We start from the raw sequence: 21,163 nt of genomic DNA, 5'->3' as shown, positions 1-21,163 counted from the left end.
ATTGACAAAACCAGAGGATTAGAAATCCCAGCGGAGGAAAAAATACCATTTAATAAGACTTGAAAAATCCGGTTCACATTACTTAACTTCATTTGCTCTCCCTCAGTATCAAAGTTTCAATGCAAGAACTTGGAGTACTGAGACATACTCTGGTGTTGGCTCCAATGCTGACTTCATTAGCCACTGCTTACTCTGGATCACTCAGGTGATGGTAGGAAAACTTGAAACCATTATGCACGTGGGCCTGCCATGACTCTACGCTCCTCAGACAAATTATTTTCCTTTTTCTACTTTGCTTACAGTTAAGTTGAAGGCTAACAGCTTTTCCTGTTTTATAATATCCAGCCTTTTCTGTACTCCGCTTCTCTGAAGTTTGTAAATGGCCACTGCTTTTAAAAACAAAAACCAGCCTTTGTGATTCTTCTTCTGTCTGCAGGCTCCTTCTGATATGATTTCCTCAAGGGCCTGTGAAGGACGTCTCCAAAGAGATGACATGGCTCTTTTAATGCAATCATTGTTTTGTAGCACTTCCCTGGCACAAACATCTCAGCTAACAAACAGATTAAATTTTTAAGTGGGGAAAGGTCTATTAATCTATTATTAATTAATATTCCATATGCTGCCTTGGAGGCAAAGCAGGTCTTTTGAAGCCATCTTGTTTCTCGCTGCACTGGAGGAAAGCTATTGTCTGTTGTGTGCTCTTGAATATGATCTGGAAAATGGAGATGTGTATATGATACAGATGTCTGGTTATGTCTCTGTTCCCACAAATAAGGAAGCAGAGACAGCTGGATTGCAGCATCAGTCTCGTCGCGCGATAATACGGCAGTTGCATTAAGATCGCATTTGCCCGGGCTGTTTACAGATACCAAAATTGCACAGCTGTCTTCTGTCCTATTTCTTGGAAAGATGTAATATTGTATGGAGTCTTTGCCACTCTTTTCCTCACATATGTCCTGTCTGCCCTTTTGGGGACAAGGACACTGCCAGCTAGGAAGTATGGGCCAACACAAATTTCTCTTCATGTGAACTGGAGCGTTACTTCACTACTGTATATGGGGTTTGTAAGAAAAAAGGTGATTGATTAAGGTGTAATACTGGGACGTTACAGTAAGCATGGATGTATTAGTCATGAAATAAATAGAATAAGAATTTACTGCTGCAACATCGAATAACTCGGGAGGCAGGAGCCCATGACATTAGTACTGAACATCGCAAATCAAATCCTGCAAGCAGCCCTGGCAGGGGATTGCTGCGTTAACCTCGTCACCCCCCACACACACACAGACTTTGTACTCTCTAGCTGTCACATTCTTCAAGAACTCAGGTTTTCCTTTTAGTAAGAGGAAATCATTGTCTTTGATATGATGAATTATGAGGATTATACTATGCACTGTACAGACAAATGGTAAAAAACAGCACGTGCTTCAGAGAGCTTTCCGTTCAAATAAACCGTAGTGACAGAGATCAGGAGCAGAGAGGGAGGCATGGGGGAATGCTATGCTTGAAGTCACCCGGCATGTTGGTGAGTGAAGGTTTGTTGTTTCACAATCCTTATCCCCAGATGCATTCTATATCACATTGCTAAATCTCCATAAAGAACTCAAACCTTCCCAGAAATAAAAAAAAGGATAAGTGGTGCATGTTTAAGGACATTCTGATGGAAGACTGGTGTTGCTGGTAATGTAATACAGTTGTTGTCTCTGTTTGACGTTTCCCTGGACATGGAAGCCAAAGTATGGTGTTACTCAATTAACTTGTGTTCACCTACTTGATTTAGCTTTGCTCTTCCTCCGAGAAGCATTGTCTAGTCCACAGTCTGAGGTTCAGGGACTAGATGCAAATCTTTCACAGTAATCATGCAAGGTACTAACACCACAAACTCTAAGTGGGGTGGAGAAGGCTCAAAGAAACATGAGCATATTGAGATTACTTCGGGAAACAGGTACTATGTCAAGGAGTCTGGAACTTCTGCATGGACCTAGTTCTTCTGTCTCTGCTACCTTATTTACATCCACCCTATATAGCTCCATCTGTGTACTCGCTGATGAATTTTCCAACAGAGTGATTTTACCCCAGGCACTGTCTTCCCCTAAATCAGCAGGCCAGACTGCAACAGAGTTATAAACTCAGCATCAGTGAAAGCCATATTGTTCAGAGTGGGATTTACATAAACTGTGCACTAAAAAACTCCTAATATTTAAAGTGTTATAACAAAGCAGGGAAAAAAAAACCACTTTCAAGCTGTATGACAACCTTATGAATATGCAGATTAGGATCCAAAGACAATCTTCTACTGGTTTACAGTAAATATTGAGGCATAACTGTGGAGCATTAAGTGGCAGATTTAGGTCCATATTCATTCCTTTTTATTTATTTATTTTTAATACAACACTTGGAGACCAATTTTATTGTAATGCACTGAATCTATTGAGTATTCCAGTCAGCTGATAGCGTTTTTAAATCATACTTATTTTGGCATTTCTTATTGAAGCCAATAGAAGAGCAACCTGTGGTGATAAATTTGTTTGTGGAAAGCAGCCTTGCTTGTCATAGTTGTACACTGTTGTAACTAGGGCAAAATTACACTATAAATTTATGGATTTATTGTCTTTTTTTTTTTTCTTTGGTACTGACCAGATTTTCATACCTACATGCAGGGGGTGTCCCGTGTTCCATCAAGAGAGAATTGCTATAAAAACTGTGGTTACTGTACATCAGTAAAGGGACAGTGTGGGATCTTGTAGGGAAAAAGGTGCCTTCAGTGAATTCACCTTGGCTCCTGTTCCTCAGCCTCACAAAAATCAGGGGTGGAGTTTGAAAGCTGACTGCGTTATGTACCATGCTGGCTATATGTGTCCATTCCCTGCAGAATTCAGATGGGTTCTCATGTACTGAGCTTGTGGCTCACAAATTCTCTACACCTGATATATTTAATAGCATGTGGTTGGTTTTATTTTGCATCTTAATCAGATAATATAATTACATACTTTGTTCTGAGTTATCATCTACAAATTTTAACTGCTAATAGCTGTTTGACGTTTGGACTCCATCCAGTATTAATGGCACATCTATGACTGTAGGGTTTGAGCAGTTCTTGCATAATCATGATTATTGTCAGAAAATCCCTACAGGGGCTGAGGTAAGGAATTAGGTTTCCTTCAGTCTGCATGGCAGGACTCCTTATAAAGAAGGTCAGATTTTAAAAAATGCTTTATGTGCTTAATAGGCAGGTAGATAAATGGGTTTCTCAAACTCATCGGGTAATACAGACCCTAACCTTCTCAGGTAACTTTGAAAAAATCCACAAGATCTCAACATTTTTAGGTACATGAATGTTTTTAGATTATGACCCATGGCCAGGTGAGAAGTTGATATTAAAGCCGGAATTAGTACCTAAATCCCACTGCCTGTTCTTAGGGAAGGCCTCATTACCCTATTAGCATCAGTGTATCTCATGTAGAATTATAATTTGGACCAAGAATGAGTGCTTTGTAATAATATATTTATCACTAGGACAAATGTTGTCACATACGGTTTGTTTTTTTCCTCACTCATCTCTGTTATGCCACAGTCATTGCCTGGAAGCACAGTTACGTTGCTGTTATGCAAATGAAAAGCTGCACCCCAGAGTTTAGCATGTAGAAAGCACGCGTTCCCAGCAAATTTGATTTGCCTTGGTACTTTAAGATCAAAAACATTATCTTTCTTTCTATGAATTTTAAGCATGTGTAACTCCACTGAATTAATTAGGCTACTCCTTTCATTGCACTGAAACTAGCATTTGTAATGCATGTCCAGTGTATGTAATTTATCTATGTGAGTGCAGCAGGTTATGGATCAGTTGCTGCTGCACCTTTATATTTTCCTTCTGAGTAAGAGTATGAAAGCAAAAATTCATATGTGCTTTAAGTTGTAATCTCTGAGGACTTGTTGCTTATGAGGCAATAAACGACTGCTGCAATTGACTAAATGCCACAGCACAGCAGTTTATTTTAATTATGCTACAAAGGAATGAATATTATTGTTCCTATAGTACAACATAAGACGACAAGAAAATTGTATCCCTCTCTCTCCTTGAGAGGGTTTAGCAACAGTATATTGCTTATCATTGAGGTTTTCAAGGCAGTAGAATCCAGAAGGAAAACAGGATGTGGAACTAATTTAGAGAGGCTATGCAAAAACCCACCCCACCCTAAAAAAAAAAGTTTTAAAATCACATTACCTCTCTCATCTTGAGCTATGACTGGTTCTGGTTTCATTTACCAGTGTCTGCAAGAGGGAATATTGGAAAACCTGGTAGTTTTAGGTTGGTTGGGTTGGGGTTTTTTTTAGTAGACTTAGCCAAGAAGTGTTTGAATGAAAGATTTGGTTCATGAAGGTTGATGGTTTGCTGGTACATTGTAAAGGGAGGCCCTCTTTTTTCCTTTGAGTCAATCTGAAATCTGTGCTGTAGCATTCAGAGCTTATCTTAGTTTGCTAACCACGAACAAGTAAAAATGCTGAGTCAGGTCACAAAAATGCCATGTGAATATAACAACTTTTGTGTGGTCTTCCCCCTCTGAGCTTGGAGTGTTACAGTTGGGCCAGGTTTTCATGATCTTTGCCACAGCAAGGACATGACATGCTGTTTCCTTTCCGAATGAAAATAGAACATTTCATGATAACAGGAATAAATTTTTATGAAAAGCATGGGGGGGCAATGCCTTTGCAGGAAACCTCTGGAGATTCAAAATACAATCTCTAGGATTGACAATCTTAGACCAGGGTGCAGTTTTAGTTTAAGGTCACTGCTCTGAAGACTTCACCCTTTCCTCACTGAGGAACAAAACCGAGACTTTGTGGCTGGTTATGGCAACTCAATATTCTGTGCAATGTCCTCAGTTCAGGCACATTCACCTTAGGACAAGGACTGAGAGAGAAGTGCAGCTTTTCTGTGCCTCAGGCAGTGTACCATCTTTCAGGTAGCTTGGGTTGGGGTTTTTTTTGTGGTTTGGTTTGGTTTGTTTTTAACTCTGTGCACAGATGTGAGGTCGGTGTCCGTCTTGATATCAGATTACCTGTTGCCCATCACAATATAGAGAACCCAGGTACTTTCTGATCAAGGGCCAGTGAATGTCATTCTGAAGACTAAATAAGCCATTTTTAGAAAGATGATTAGGATAAAGTGAAGCATTTTTTAAAAAGCAAAAATAGATCATTTCTGAAAAGTCAAAAAGCATAATTTTCAACACAACAGCAGTGGGCTGGGATGCCAGCAAAACTCACTTAGACTGTTAATGGAAATCATTGACAGAAATAGGAAAAGCCTGAGGTTAAAAAACCAAAATAGTACCTTAGCCATTAAAACATCAGGTAAAGCTGATGAAAAGAAACTATTAAAACTATCCGCAAGCTGAAATAATGAAAGAAATAAAGAAGAATGGGAGCCAGTTACATCAGCTCTGCATATGCTGTTTAGGGTATAACAAAATAGTTCAGATGACAGCAAGGTGTAACTCTCACTGACTCTCTGGGGATTTTAGGTTCCTATGTGGGTATTTAAAAAGTTTTATCCATCATCCACAGAACATAGCAGGTTTCAATTAATGTTGGGAAAGAAAAGAATACAGGAAGCCGAGAGAGTGAAAAGTTCTTCAAATTTACCAGTTAAAGTGGATTGCTTCTAATTGTAATTTTTTTCAACAGCATAGTTCTTTTGTCTCTACGTGTCCTTGATCTCATTTGATTTCCTTTGGCTTATCCAATGCACAGGTATTGCTCAGGTTACCTAAGGCTAGCACATTCTGAGCTGTTTACTGCATCTTTCAGAATATTTTTCTATATAAATGATCTTGCCAAGGAATAAAGTAGGTTACAGCAAATCCCTCTATGGTCTTGTACAGAAATCCTCTGGTCAAAAGGGAGATACATGTAGTACCCAGTTCCTCCTCAGCTGTGTTCTTTCAGACTTTCCTGCCTGCGTCTGAAAAATGTGCAAGATACCACCAGTAAGTCAGTGAGATTTCCAGTGCGAGGAGCAAAGAATCTTATTAGAATGAAAGAGCAAGCTGGAGGATTTGTGTGCCTTGCTTCAGCTGAGGTATATTTAATTTGGAAATGACATGGTGTGGTTGGACAAATATTGTCAAACATAGTATTTGTGTCTCATTCATGCCTTCAGTACACACATGAATAAAGGGATGGAAAAACAAATATAGAATCTCCCAGAAGAGAAAGACAGAGGTGATTTCCTCTGAATATTTTTGTTAGGATTAATACAGCAACCTGCATGTTCCACAGAAATAACAAAACCCAGTGCACACCTCTCTCCAAACAGCCAGATGAAATCTCACCTGATAATAACATCTCTCCGGTATTTCAGATTCAGTCTGTAAGAAGCAAGTGGGATAGAAATTGATGAGAGTCTAAAGTTTTAGTAAATTCACGGATTAGCCGGTTCCAGTCCTGAAGCCATGCGTCCACAGAAGGGCAGCAAATGGACCGTGCATCAAGTAAGCCTCTCTGTTCTGAGGATGTCAGTGGAGACTAGATCCTACTAAAGCAAACATTTTCAAAGGGCCTGAATGAGAGCCTACTTAGTTAACAGGAACCTCTCCTCATATTTCAGAGATTTTAACCCAGCATCCTCATGCAGATTTTAATCCTGACATTATATATCATATACTTTTGATGTACCACTAACATCTGTCTCATTTAATGCTAAGGAATTTTGCCAACAGAGTGCAGGCATTTCCTTATATCCATGGGGGGAAGAAACCTTAAAATTAATTTTCGCCGCATGGCTCAGAAGGCTTGGATACAGACATGTTTTGCAGTAGTCATTTATAAATTATATACAAATAAAGATATTTCTCACATAATTGTGCTTATAAGTCCAAATTGTCATCTGTGTAAATTCTTGTAAAATGTAGAGAAACTATTATTTTGACCTTTTGTATCCTAGCTTTGTCTTTTTACATTTTATTTAAATAGCATATGGCCTTTTTTCTAATTCCCTATGTATTTTTTAAATTATTTTATTTTATTTTCTAAATCAATCATACGGCTGACCTTTGCCTGATTTTGTCCGTCCTCCCAGCTATTTACTTGTTCCGTGTGTCTAAAGTACATGTGCTTATTTGCAGTTAACAGACATGGATATATTTTTGTGCAAAAGCTGTATAGTATCTACCAATAATCCGGCATCATGGATTCAATTTCAGATAAAGCATCTCCTCCTGAAGAGTGGAATGTAACAGTGGTGGCTTTGCTTTCTGTGCATGACGTGGTTTTCTGTGATCCCAAACTGTAAGAGGATGCAAGGGAAGTTTGCAGGGTGGCTGTCATGGTTTTGCCTCATCTATGGATAAAGACAAAGCAGTTTCCGTATCAGTAATAAATGGCAAATCCAAAGTGCTTGTCTGAAATCTGGGATACACTAAAGCAAGTGAGAGAAGACTCATGTCTAGAGCTTCAGGCTACAAATCATTTATGTGACTTTGGTTTTGTAGTGTAACAAAACCCAGGAATAGGTGCCATTACTTAGTCATGAAATTACCACCTATTCGCATATTCTTATTGCTAAGAGTCCTATTCGAGTACGATCTTGAAATGAAATTTAGGGTTTCATGTCTATAATAATGTTTATTAATAATTAACATTCAGTAAGCTAGATGGACAACAATGCAGTGACAGAAAGTAGAACTTGGATGAATCTCACACAGCATATTTCTACTAAATGTCTTCTCCTGCCAGAGCAGTAGCTCACTGACATTTCGTGTCATTCATATACCCATGTACAAGTTTTTCTGGGCTGGAAGCAGTGGTGAGAAAGGTACGCATTTGTTTCAGGGAAAGGCTTTTTAGGTTAAGTCAGAAAGTAAGAGAGCAATGAGAGTTCACAGGGGCAAATGATATGCGCTGCATTGCTGTTTTCTGTGTAAGAGTGGGTGACAGGTTAGGTCAGGAATGAACTCGGAAGAGCAGCGGGATGGGAAAAAACCACATTTGTCATTCTCAATAGTGTATTTACTGAGATCATGACACATTGCCTGCTTGTCCTTTCCCTTTTCTTCTGAAAATCAAGGGTGTGGCCATTAGTAGCCATTTCCATCTATTCTAAAACCATTAGCGGTATGGAATAGACCTATAGCTGGGATAACAAGTGGAAAAATAAGCTTGGCATAACAGACCCCTGGGGAATGGCAGCCAAAATATTCATGTTGTGTACCATTTATACAGTAGCCTATAAAGTAGCGATTCACAGGGTAGACTATTATAACAGAATCGGAGTCTTTACAAGGTACATTAAAACACTGCTTATAAAAAATTCTGAACTCGCATGTCCCAGGGAAGATAATTATTTAAGTAAATTATCTGAGCCTTTGAACTAAACCAGCTGAGTCCATGGGTGATTTACAGTTCTCCAACAACAGCTGGTGACTACACTTTCATCTAAACCAAAGTTAAAGAAAAGTCTTCCTGCCTTCCTCTGTTTAGTGCAGTTATCTCTTGCAAAAGAAAAAAAGCTATGTATTCAGGTTGGTTAAAAAAAGGAAAGGCTTTCAGCTTGTCTTTATCTTCTATTTTCTGGCAAATGTTAGTCCAAACAGACACATGCTGTGTATAAGTAATTCAGACTCTCAAGAATTCTTTTGAGTGGATTTCTAAAGCATTTCTGGTACTTCTTAAGTTTTAAATACATGGTAAAATTATGATCCAGAAAACAGATTGTCAAGACTTGTACTTCATGTGTAATAGTAAAAGCATACAATACTTAGGATATCCAAAACTTTATTTATTCTGAGGTGCAGATGTTGAAAAAGAATAGCATGCTTAATAGCTGAGGGAATATAATAACAATATTTTCTCATTTCTATTATATGTATCACCATGGCATCCAGGCACACTTTTATGATGATTGAGTAGTAAATAATCCTCCTTTAGTAGCTGAAGTAGTTGTATTTGCCTTGAACTGATCCAAGTTAGGAGTAAAGGGAGAGAAGTGGGAGACCATACAGAGATTTAAAGAACTGTGATCTCCTACCCCAAGTTCTTGATTAGCTTTTAGAAAGGACTTTGTACCAGAATACTGCTGGGAGAGTAAAACCAGTCCAGCCATGATTGAGATTAATGGACTGGATGAAATATCAGAGGTCACGTACAATCCTAACAAATCTTAGATATTGCAAATTTATTAACAGAGAAAGTCAAAGAAAACAAAATATTTTTTTCAAGCGAGGTGAAAAGAAAGAGGATATGGGAGGACCTAGCAAAGTAAGTCTCACATCAATATTGTTATGAGTGAAAACTAGAAATGAGGCTGGAATCAAATGAACATGTATGATTTGTTGGGCCATTAGCAAATATGTATAATGCATATCGTTTATTATCTTTATTTTTTAAATTCATGCCATAATGTGGCCACATTTTCTTAGGAATACCTTATCTTTTTTTTCCTCCCATAACACTTCTGTATGAAAAGAGCTCTCTCTCTGAAAGTCTGCAAAGCCAATATACTTTCAGATCACATTCTCACCTTCGCATCCCACATAAGAATTCTCTCTCTTGTAATACCATCAGAATAGTTTCATTGCAATTTAGATTACCTGTATGTTAAGACTATTGCTTATAAACACAGCTCTCTGATTCTGATCTTTTGTTACCCTCAATTATGTGCTGTATCCAGCTAGGGTCTTTTATCCTATATTTAGTCTGCCAGCTCTTCAGCTTAAGGACCATTTTTTTCACCTCGTGTTTTTACAGTGCCTAACGCAGTTATTGGGTGAAAATCTGCATGGAGTGAAAAGGTGGCAGCATACTATAGAAATCCAGGCTCACTCAGGAGACATTCAGAGCAGCGGGTAGCATAAACAATCGGAAAGGAGAGGAGGTAATTTTTTATCATTGTTCATAAAATTATCATCCTTTCTGTTTGCTATTTAAGAAATGATGATTAGGAAAGTGATCCAAAAGCCATGAAATGGACATATGCTTCCATAAGCAAAGTGAAACAATTTACTTCCTCAGTTGATTTCCCTCACTGCAGCAGACAAAACACTCCCATATCATGTTTTACTAAAGCCATGGCTCAAGGTACACTAAACTAGTCATTTTCTCTGCCTTGATCTGGAGCATTCAATTTAATCTCTATCTTGATAGGAACAAAATAATAATTAAAAGAAGAAGGGGAGGGGGGCTTAGTTTACAAGGCCATATCCAGCATACAGATGAGTAATTAAGAGTGCCCTAAATATAGTGGTTTGCCTTTATCGCTGCAAGATGACTAACTTTCATCAGGTATGTACAAACAGAGCACTAGAGTGCTTTAACATTAAAACTGTCACTGCTAACTCAAGGTGTTTCTAACAGTCACATCAAAGGAAAAAGCTCCCACAGTGAGATCAGGAGCTGCACAGTCCACAGCCCAGCTTTGTTATTACTGTTGTGCAAAAAAAGCTCATTAAAGTTGCATTACGAGAAGGTAACAATAAAAGATTTCATTATTCCTCTTCTAGTCTGATACCACCCCCACCCCTGAAAAAAGAATTAAGCTCAAAGAACAACAGATGCTCTTTGAAATGAGTATGTATTCAGAGATAATGTGTGAACAGTGGGATACAGCAGAATTCAAGTCAAGGTGTGAAAAAAGAAGAATCATTGGATAGGAGGAGTCACGCTAGGTGTGTATATGTGTATATATATATGTGTGTGTGTATGTACACATACTAGAATGGCCCCATTACTATTGCTTGTGATAAATAATTCACTTGAGGTAGAATAGAAGTAAGATCACTCTATTTTATCACCACAGAGTTGAGTCACAAGGAAGTAATATGCTTGCCAAAGGTGTGAAGAGACAGATGTTTCCGAGTTCCGCTCTATGCTCAGAAACATACCTTTCAGATGTGCTTGGGTTTGTCTTATCAGGAGAATGTGACAAATCACAGTAGAGCCTACCTGGTGCTTGAACCAGTGGAAACAAGGAAGAGGAAACACACCTCTCCCCGTGCTGGGTCATTGCTGCATTAAAAGAGCAGATGAAACTCGCAGAAAAGTGAGGAGAAAGAGAACATAGGTAGAAATAAATGAGCAGAGGGAAGAGAGAGGAAGGTAGCCACCAAAATATGGTGATAAAGGACCTGAATCAGAAAAGCATAAAAGCAAAAAGGAGCCCCATTCTAAAGGTTATGGCACTTGCACATATCTCAGAAAATAACCCAAACAAAGAGTAAGGAGTACTTTTCTGTAGAAAAGGTACACGGAGTTAATTAAAGGACATGCTCCAGCTGGCTTGCAGACTTTGGCTACTCCTTTCAACAGGAACCAGTGTCACTGACCTGCCTGGAGCGCGGTCTGGATTAGGGATACAAGGGAGCATCTGGGTATGCCGCCAGCACGAGCTGCAGGTTTGAATTCCTGCCGGTGAGCTCAGGATGTCTGTCGTGTTTATCTCGCCCACTCTGCCATTTTATTACTCACAAGAAATGCAGCCAAAGTCAAGGCGGTGTGCTGATAGCATGCTTTATTTGTCTTCCTCAGAGTTAATAATGGACTTAGAGAAATGAGTTATTACGCTAATCGTCCAAATTCAAAGGGGTTGCTACAGGAAGGCTGTGGTTCGGTGCTCCTGGCCAAATGGCAGTCCTCTGAATTGCCTTCCTTTCTCTTCCCTTCGCAGCGATTCAGCCCACCCGCTCGCTCTGGTGGCTCCCCTGACTGACTTTCACACTTTTCTTGAACGGTTTGATCCCAGGAGCAGCCTGACAAAGAGCAGCACTCACCAGAGTGCAAAATGTGTGGCGCTTTTAATTGTGCTCCGAGTCAAAGCCTGTTTTTTAGTCCGAGGTAAGTAACAGTGGTGGAGCTGTGTATGACAACCTGACCTTGATGTGTTTTCCTTCACCCTGTGAATATTAAGATCTAAGTGAATATGTGACCTCTGTGAAACGACTTGGAGGATCCAAATCTAGCCCCTGTTGGGGGGATATTTAGACCACAGAAGCTTTTACCCTCCTTTTGTGCTAAAAGCGAGGGAAAAAACCACAAATGTATATTTAGGATTCTTTGAACCAAAGTCGATTATATTTTTGCACTTTAAACTGAGTCAACAGATTAAAACATAAAACATTTCTATTTAAATCTTTACCTGAATTTACCACTCTGAAATTTTTGGATATATATATCTAGGTTTTGTCATCAAGTGTGTAATATTAGAATCAAAGGTAATAAAACCATTGATCTACAGTAAGACAATATTACCATATAGCTTTTATAATTAATTTGCTGCCAGATGAAAGGGAAACACTAGGTCCTTTTAGTGCTGGTGATTAAAGCAAAAAGTAAACCTTTGAAAGCCGGATTTGCATGTACAACATGTTGCACTAATTCCAGCAGATCACTTGGAAATTGTTAGTATATTTAGAGTCACATTGCAAAGTTTATATAAAAGACTTACTGACTTGCAGGAGACAAATCTGATCTGTGCTAGGATATTGAAAATTCTGGTAGTATAAGGCTTGCTAAACTCATGTCCTAGCTTAATTTGCTTATATGTTTTATTGCAGGTCAGGTTTTTAGGAAAAGGTGGTATCCATGTTGATAGATATGTCCATATAAAACCTGGGAAAGGAGAAGGGAGAGGTCAATTGATTCTGCAAAGCTTTAATGTATTTTTAGTAACCAATCCAGCCTGGCTTGTTTTTACAGCTTGTCTATATATTCATTCAAATAACTGAATACCTATCCTGACACAAGCTTGCTAATTTGAATTAACACAGTTTGTACTGTCACTTGCAGTTTGAGCACTCTCACTGGTGCTTAAACTTAGTTCAGGTTATATCAAGTTAGGCACCTCTGTTTAACTATCGCTTGTGAAGGCGATGAAGCCAAATGATTTGCTTTAGATTTATACCATGTCAGAATGATACTGTCACTCCTGTTTTCAAGTTACGCTTTTCTAGAAATAGCATGAGACTTGAAAAAAATTCAATTTCAGTTTTAAAATTTGAAGCAAGATGCATAACTGCTCTGTACTTTTCCTCTATCTAATCCACATGTTGTGTGATAAAAGAATAGGGATGCAAGGTCCAGTCACCTTTTCTTATAACAAGTTCTGTGTGGGCCCCATGTGTGAATCCAGAATGTCTGTGCACCACTGCATTGGGTTTGCGTGGCAAGGTTTTGGTAGCAGGAGGGTTACAGGGGTGGCTTCTGTGAGAAGTTGCTAAAAGTTTCCCTCATGTCCAACAGAGACAACGCCAGGCAGCGCCAGGATGGACATGCTGCCAGCCACATCTTTTAAAATCAATGTTTCCGTGGACTTTAGGGGCTGTGGATCCAGCCCAGTCATTACACTGCTGTTTTTCGAGTCCTTGCTTTGTAAAGCTCAGTAGAGGAAAATGAAACGAGACCCTTTGTTTGCAGTGTATATTGGTTATGAACCTTCTGCTTCATGAGAGAAGGTAATTCCCTGTGTTCCCAAAATACTTTATGCTGGATCAAGTACAGTCAGTCATCTTGCAAATGGCATAAAGCTGTTCTAAAAAGTATATAGCTGGCATAAACTCTGTATTATGTATGCTGGTGTTTTGAATAACAGTCAGAACTGATCCAAATAAAAATAATACCACTGGGTTCATCTGACAGAGCATACATTCAGTGTTAATGACCATGGAGCCATGGTTGGAATGATTTTGTGTGACTTTGTACAAACAGTTTAACTGCTCCATGAAATGATTATAAAGGCTTTCCTGATTCCCAGCTGCAGTTTGAGGCTTAATTAATTAATGCCTGCAAAGCACTTTAAGATCTTCGATGAAACGTATCACAGAAGAGCAAATATCATTATAAGTGAAATATTTTGAAGGAAAAACTTTGAGGAGTGATTGAAGTTTGCCTGTAGCTGGACTATTCCATTTATGCTAGGTGAGGACAGACTTAATCCCATATGATAATGTGGTTTGCATGTTTACAAGCTATCTTGTCTCTCTGCCCTTCTAGGAATAATTGGAAGCCCTAATATTGGACTCAAAACATAATTTGACATCATACTGAAACACACTCTCAAAGGAATTTTCCTTCCAGCACTGAATTTTCATAGTGATTATATATTAGTCAAGTTATTTACATCTTTCACTCTCACTTCACTTAATGATAGTCAAATAAATAAAAAAAACCCACAACACCCTGCAAACTACTTTTCCTAATGTTTGATTTTCTTTGTATAATTATGCCCTAAAGGCTAGTTCTTTATACTCTGTCTGCAGCCCTTGATGAATGCAGAAAGGACAGAAGGGAAGAAAATATCTAATACTTTATCCTGGGCTTTGATTTCCAAACAGGCAACTCATGTATGGTATCTTTGTGTAGCCACGTCCCTTACTCTGATGGTTCTTCTGTTTTTTCAGTAAGGTGACATCTTGAGGCTGTAGATAGGCAGGTAAACTTTTCAACTTTGGATGTCCTCTAGCCTGTCAAGATTAAAAATAAAAATTGGGTAGTGATTTCCTTATCCTTCCATATTACCCAGTTTCTCAGGTGCAAAAATAATTCCTGCTGAATTAACATGACACTTTCATCCTTGCATAATTTTTCTAATCTATGTCTTTACAAGAAAACCAGAAGCACCTAGATGTGAGTATAGAAAACTGAGAAGAATAACAATACACTTTTATATTAATCTGCAAGTGCTAAATATTAAGTTTTATTATTATTTATACCCAGTGTGAATTTCCAAGCCTTTAGGAAAAAATGAGTTTCACTCAGACTAACTTAATTTTTCCTCATTGAAAATCAATCACAGTTTTCACGTGAGTTAATAGTACCAACAGTAACAGTTGCTGCTTGTCAGAGATCCTCTAATTTCCCCTGTTTCCAAATCAGGATGTCATTCTACTCCCTTCCTCCAGAATAATTTTATATTATCAGTAAGGAAAGTGTACTGTTCTCCACCTGTATTACAGCTTGGAATTATGAGTCCATTGCTTATGCCCAAACAGATGATTCACTCTATTTTCCCCATGCAAAATAAGCATGCAGTGAAGACCAAAATAGAGTTCTGCTTTTTCCAATTTAGGAAAGCAATAAAGGAAACAGGCTTTGCCCATTTTTTTTTTAAGGGCTTATATTTATCTGGAAGTGTCTTATTTGTCACTCACATGCTATTCATTCTGCAGTAGTATAAAAAATACATAAGGAGCAAAGAGACTGGTGAATTCAAGGCATCGTCTTCACAGTGCAGTAAGATCCACTTGGATGAAAGATATTATAAAATATAATTATATGATTAGTACATTTTGCACAAATACACTTCTAAGCCTCCTTATAAATCCTCCATTCCTTTAGCTGCAGCAAATATTTAAGAGACATATTTGTAGTGTTTTCTGTTCAGGTTTTCTTTAACAGTGCCAAGGAGTTTCATAATATTAAGTGGAAAATAATTATAACATAGCCAATATTTTAAAAATCTCGTTACACTTTTCTTTGGGTAAGTGATTTATGGAACAATAATTAAATGTCAGGAAATGAATCACAGATGAGATACCAACATCTGATAGTGTTTTGTAAACAGACTAAATGAGTCCAGAGAGAGGTGGAAACTATTGATGTTTCCATAAAAAAAAAAAGTCTCCACAGAGCCTCTGGAAGGAGAATATGTTCTTGAATGTAAATACAGGAGCCAGATAAAGGTGGACTGTAATCTGTTAAGGAAAGGAAGTGATTTGATTCTCAGTAATTTAAATGTGACGCTCAGGAGACTGATCCCCACCAGCTATCGTCACTTGTAACATAAGGGGGATTGCCCCTTTTTTCTCCCTTGTCTTGCTCCCCACAAATTTGAGGAAATGAGCAGCTAAGAGGTTTGAAGATTTGCATTTCCATGAAAAAAAACCATGTTCCAATCCAATGTCAACGGCATGGCAGATGGGAAGGGAAGCTGGAAAGCCTTAAGAATTACTGATTACTTTTTAGAAGTGTATTAACCACATGCACTTTATAAGAATTAGAATGCACATATGATCTTAGCTTTCCTTATTTATATTACCAGGTAGGTAGAACTAGACGGCTTCTTAGAGTCTATGGTTCTACTGCTGATCTCGTGCCTGTAAAAGTTAAAATTGAACTGGAAAGAATTATAACAAATAGGTGTGTTCTCCTAATATTAGATTTATAATCTAGTTAAGTATTCCTTAGAAAATTGAGAAGCAATTCAAGTCCTTATTCCAGAACTTCATGCATTATAGTTTTGAAGGAGAACTCTGCAAAAACTTGAGGGTAGCTGTTCAGATTAGTAGTTAGTTTACCTGAAAAGCATTATTCAAGTCTTGACTGATAGTTATTTGTGTTGATTATTGTTATATTGTTATCTATTAAGGCACTGTGGAAGATACACAAAGACATAGTGCCTGAACTTAAGAACTTAGAATATAAATTAAATGCACAGTGCGTCAGTTGTTACTGTCTTGACATATGTCAGCACGTGCTGTGTAACAATGATAGGAATGTAAGGATTTGATTACTTATATGGAGTAATCTCATTGCCTGAATTATTGTTTTACAGTAAATTAGTATAGCAAGTAGGTTTTGTAATAAAGATGTGGGGGTTTTCTATTCCTACATATATACTATGAATTCTGCAGTGAAATGCAATGATTAATCAGCAAGCAAACAGGTGCTATTAAAAACATTCTCTGAGAAAAATAAAAGAGAGGGCACTGAAAACCATTAATTAAGTCACCATTTTAGCAAACAGCTTCATAGGAATGAAGGTAAAACTGTGAGGAGTGTTTATTGAGTGTATTGGCACGATTCTAGAAAGATAAGACTTAATTAAATGTGTAAAGAGTGAACTTTAATACCTTTCCTGAATTAAGTCTTGGAACATAAGAAGGATCGTATGTCCCCAGAAATCTCTGGCATAGCCACAGAACCTTTGAGGGCATGGCCAATTCTAGATACAGATTGACAGCTACACACACAGATTTAGGTGTGCAATCAGGACAAAGACATAATTTCATGCATGCTGAATTATGTCATTTTTCCCATTTACTTTAGCTAAAGTGAAAGAGGGAGAAGACGCTTTTCTTTCTGCTGTCTGTCTGTTTGGCTGTAAGCTTTTATTATTAGTTTGTACAGTACATAGCAGAATAAAGACATCACCTAGAATGCTTAGATGGTGCTGTTAAATAAATTACTATTTCATGATACTTTTGATCCAAGGAGTGCTATTTTTTAGTTTAGAAAAAGCTTAAATTAATAAGGCTTATGTGCAGCTGTGAGAGGAGTGATGTGGCCATACATCTCAAGTGCATTGAAATGGGGAGCAACATTCTCTGTGTCCTGAAAATTTCAAACGCACCGATGAGTTGTGGCAGGTGCCTACGTCCTTGCACTTCTTCAATCACAAAGAAAGTTGAATGTGGCACTAGGTCCCAAGAGATGTATAAAATCAAGTATGTTGCTGATAGGCATTTCTTTGTTTTCTTACCATTATTTTCCCGGAATGAAATATGCATTTGTGATAAAAAAATTACATGGCAAAAGCTCCTTATATGAGGGATTAAAAGTTAAATCTGTTTTTGTTCTAATTTCCTTCTCTTCTATTTCAATACATTGAGCAAATGAAGCTGATTTTCATTCTGTCCAAAGTCACTGCAGCTTGACTTTTTTGCATTAAACAGTAGAAATGTGGGTTTACTCCACACAGTCCTTTAGTCAAGCAGAGAGTTTCCAAAGAGGAATTTTACTCATGTGCAAGGTAAACATTCTTGCAGTTTCTTCTCTGCACCTTCCCAATTGACTCAGACTACAGAAAAGTTCATTTACTGTAATCAATATCACTTTACCTCATGCCTCAATGAAAAAATACCTTCTGCAGTCAATAGCAATTAAAGAGACAGACAGGGACAGAAATATTGATGGAGATGAAACCAGAGATTTACACCTGCTTACTATCTTTCCTGAATACGTAACGGGACAGCTGCTAATTGTAAAATTTTGTATTTAGTAAATGTTCATTGAGAAACTGTCTGGAGAGGGAATCACATTTTCAGTGGTGCTGGAGACAAAATCAGGTTTGAGGCTGTAGTTTGCTCAGTTACATGGAGGGTAAATTCAATGAACTTCAGGGACATCAGTGGGACCACACTGGATGTACCCAACTGAAAATCGCAACAAACTTTGCATATAGGGCCAAGATACAGGGATAATGGAACTGCCCTTCCTTCCAATCCTGCAGAAATTATCTGTGGGATCAATGGTCTTTTTTTTTTTTTTTTTTTTTTTTTTTTAACAGTGAGTATAATGAGTGACCTGAATAATTTATGTAGAGATGGTGTGGTTAATTGGTACCTGCATTCTTTAAATAGATAGGATATGTGTCTCTCGGAGGCAGTTCATCAGAAAGTTATCTGGTTTACAGGGAAACTGTCTCAAGACATTCGCTGGCCTGTTTTGTAGAAGTCGGGCTGTCTGGATCATAATGGTCTACTCTAGCCTTTCTAAATCTATAAACCGCATCTTATCTCCAGTCTTTCCAGATGCAAGAGGAAGGCTTTTGTAACCAATCTAGTTTAGACACGCTGAGACCATTCCACATGTCAACCAAAGCATAGGAAATAGGGATGATCAGGCAATTTACTTCAAAAGCACCCTCCTTATCTGAAGTAAAATGCTAATCCAAAACCCAGTAGCATTCAGTACCTGTGAAGGGGGAATGAAAAAAATGAAATCAAGAGAAGGGTGTATACAGAGTGCTTTGGGTGATAAACTACACACCTAGGGAAATTCACCTTGCTGCAAAAGTCCTGTAAGCAGTCCCATATCAACTGTGTGTTGAAAGGCTCAATGCTATGTACACTGGGTAAAATCCCGAAATTTCTAACCAGTTTAAAAAACTGACCGTGAAGTTTCAAAAGTTTCTTTAGGAAATTATGCTACTGTAATGTATTAACTTAACCCATAATAGGATCCTTTTGTAAAGAAGTTCCTTGGGATTATTACAGCATTTATTGGTATTACAATAGCATCTAGGATTTATGATAGAAAGTCATCTCCTTGTGCTGCCATCATACAACTAGAAAAATAGCATAATACTACATATTAACACTGCCTCTCATTGTGTTTATGTTTTGTGAGAACCTATGCAATATAACAAAGGTTGGCAAGACCTGTAACTACAATAAAGTGGGGGAAAAAGTTTCCTTACAATTAGTTTGTCGAACTTCAGTTACTTCATATTAACATGGACCTGCTATTAACTGTCTACTTAAATCAGTTCATTTATCAGAACCAGGAATGTGGCTTCAGTCTACCCAGATAAAAAAAATTGTCAGGATCTGCTTATTTAATGGTGCAAAACCCTTACCCCAACTTGATATTAAACAATAAAATCTACATGAAAAATGTATTGAAGTGCTTTAAAAAGCAGAACTGAGTATTATATATTTATTATCCTCTCTCTCTAGCTGTACTTTATTAGAATGACAAGTCTTTAAGTTTGTGATCCAGTGACTCTAATGACAGGATCATCAGGACATTCTCCTCACCAGCCTTATTGTATTAGAACTGAAGTAAAATAATAATGCAAGATTCAGTCAACCATTTTCTGCATAACACTTCAAACTGCCATTTAAAATGTACAAACGTTCCTGAGCAAGGGAGGTTCTTTTTTTCTTCCATCCTTTTATTCCTCTGTGGTAACTTTCCCTAACAGTACCTTTGACAGCTAAACATGGTTTCTGACTTGTGTTCAAAACTGCATGACAGCTCAGTCAGTTCTTCCCCTTTTCCCTCCCCACGTCTCCCTTTCCTTTGCAAAGCCTGCCCTATAAAAATCAAATCTAATGCCCCCACTGAAAGACACTGGTTATCAAACTATTTCTGCTGTCACTCTCTTAAACCTTTGTTACCCCAGCAACGTATTTAACTGGGGGGGGGGGGGGGGGGACGGACGACACACGACTGTAATTGAAATGTATAGGAAATCTATAACTTGCAAATGGAAATGCAAAAAGGAAGGAGTATCACTGGTGTGTAATGGAAGCACCACCTTGTGAGCTTCTGATGACCTTTTAGAGGAAACAGCAGTGATAATCATGTGCTGCAAGGCTGCAGAGATTCTCAACAGAAATGTGTGTGTGGACATTGGAACACTTTTTTTCATACTCTGTGGGATAGATATAAATATCATTATTATCCATTTTTAAAAAGTCAATCAAAAGATGCCTTTATGTATAGTAATGTAGCATCATAATTCCTGTGTGGTGCATCTTCCCATTATAAAGCCACCGGTTTTCTGCCTTAAACACGCATTTCAACATCCATTGTTTCTCTGAACTCAGAAATAGAGGAGTTTAGAAGTTGGATTTTTGATTGAGACCTGTGCATTGCAACTAGGATGGCTGCAGTAATTTCTTTTTAAAACTCCACATTTATTACTCTTCACTAATATCCCTCTTATGTTTGTCTAGTATGAGCTGAAACAGGTAAAACAAATTAATTAAATCTTCTCTCATTGACAATATGATGAAATCTTAATGCCATTGTTTGAGAGCTGATGCATCCTCTTATCTTTTGGTTTAGAATTTGATGCAGTGACATGTCCCATTTTTCTTGATGGAAGGAACGAGGAAGGTCCTCTCTATACAGGAGCAAGATCGGTATTTTCCAGGATAACACTTAAGTGAAATCCAGGTCATGTAAATTCCAGACCTTTTTATTAGTCATTGCATTCTGTATTTCATGCATGCATTATTTTCATTGTGTCTTTTACACTTACTGTGGCATGGTAGGAAGAAGCAGACATAGAGATTTGTGTGTGTATGGCAATGCAAAAGTCTTATGGTGAAATAATAATGAAATAGTACTAGCATTGTAATATTACTTCAGTAAATCATGAGCAGTAAAGAGCCTTCGTATCAGTATAACAGCAATGCAGTAATTATGCATCAACTATTAAGGAACTGAGCAGAAACTTCATACCAGGGGGCTCTTACTGAAGGGATGAGATATCAACTGTGCTGAAACCTGTGGAAAGGATGTTCAACTGAGTAACTAGTGAAGTCCCCTTCCACACAACCTTCCCTACGCAACACACACAAACAAAGCAGAGGTCCAGTGCTTTCCCCAGGCTTATTTTTCACATTGCACACATGCTGCTTTAAAATAATACCTGTATATT

The sequence above is a fragment of the Accipiter gentilis genome, chromosome 28 (genome assembly GCF_929443795.1).
Source record: "Accipiter gentilis chromosome 28, bAccGen1.1, whole genome shotgun sequence".
NCBI classification, from domain to species: Eukaryota; Metazoa; Chordata; class Aves; order Accipitriformes; family Accipitridae; genus Astur; species Astur gentilis.
Note: the sequence above shows the minus strand (reverse complement) of the source record.